General features: G+C 42.5%; 1 non-coding gene across 1 annotated transcript; it reads right to left on the reverse strand.

Moving 5' to 3' along the window:
- Positions 1 to 421: 421 nt before the first annotated feature.
- On the reverse strand, positions 422 to 527 carry LOC116752366. Its single transcript, XR_004349451.1, has one exon. It is a non-coding gene; the product is annotated as a U6 spliceosomal RNA (small nuclear RNA).
- Between the last annotated feature and the right edge of the window lie 752 nt (positions 528 to 1,279).

Consider the following 1,279-nt stretch of genomic DNA (forward strand, 5'->3'; position numbering starts at 1 on the left):
TATGGTTGCTTTACAATGTTGTGTTAGCCTCCATTGCACAAGAAAATGAATCAGCCATACACACACAGATATCCCCTTCCTTTTGGACTTCCCTCCCATTTAGGTCACCAAAGTGCATTAGGTAGAGTTCCCTGTACTATACAGTATGTTCCTGTCAGTTGTCTATTTTATGCAGAGTATCAATAATGTATATGTGTCAATCCCAGTCTCCCAATTCCTCCCTCCCCACCTCTTTCCCCCTTGGTGCCCATACATTTGTTCTCTACAACTGGGTCTCTAAGTCTGGCTTGCAAATAAGATAATCTATACCATTTTTCTAGATTCCACCTATATGCGTTATTATACAATATTTGCTTTCCTCTTTTGGACTTACTTCATTCTGTATGACACTCTCTAGGTCCACCCACGTGTCTACAAATGAAAAGATATGGAACACTTCACGAACGTGCGTGTCATCCTTGCACAGGGCCATGGTAATCTTCTCTGGATTGTTCCAACTTCAGTATATGTGCTGCCGAAGCGAGCACGTAAGAAGAGCTTCTAATGTGAGGCCTGCTCACAGCATGGCTTGCTGCCGCTGCCACTATGTAGCTTTGTGTTGGAGAGTGACATGACCCTGTGAACCTGAATGAGAAGCCGGATGGCCGCACTGCTGTGGCTGAGCTCCCGGCACTGGGAAGGTTCTTTAGGAGAGGGTCTGGCAATCCAGAGCCTACTCGGAGGACATGGATTAGGGTTCTGGTGAGGAAACCCTACCCACATCACACCTGGAAGCTGCATCTGGGTTTTTATTTATTTTTTAATCTGTTAAACCCATGCCCCTAATTTGCTCCCCCATGTCCCCCTTTGGTGACTACTAGTTTGTTTTCTATGTCTGTGAGTCTGTTTCTGGTTTGTATATAGATTCGTTTGTATTATTTTTTAGATTCCATGTGTAAGTGATGTCATTTGTCTTTCTCTAAGTTACTTCACTAAGCATAGGTCCACCCACGTTGCTACAAATGGCAGTATTTCATTATTTTTTTATAGCTGAGTACTATTCCATTGTATATATGTACCACATCTTCTTCAGTCAATCATTTGTTGATGGGCACTTGGTTTGTGTCCATGTCTTGGCTATTGTAAATAAAGCTGCTATGAACATTGGGGTGCATGTATCTTTCTGAATTAGTGTTTTTGTTTTTTCCAGATATACACCCAGGATTGGAATTGCTGGATCATATGGTAGCTCTACTTTTAGTTTTGTAAGGATCCTCAATACTGTTTCCACAGTGGCTGC

Source organism: Phocoena sinus, chromosome 3 (assembly GCF_008692025.1).
Source record: "Phocoena sinus isolate mPhoSin1 chromosome 3, mPhoSin1.pri, whole genome shotgun sequence".
Classification (NCBI taxonomy): Eukaryota; Metazoa; Chordata; class Mammalia; order Artiodactyla; family Phocoenidae; genus Phocoena; species Phocoena sinus.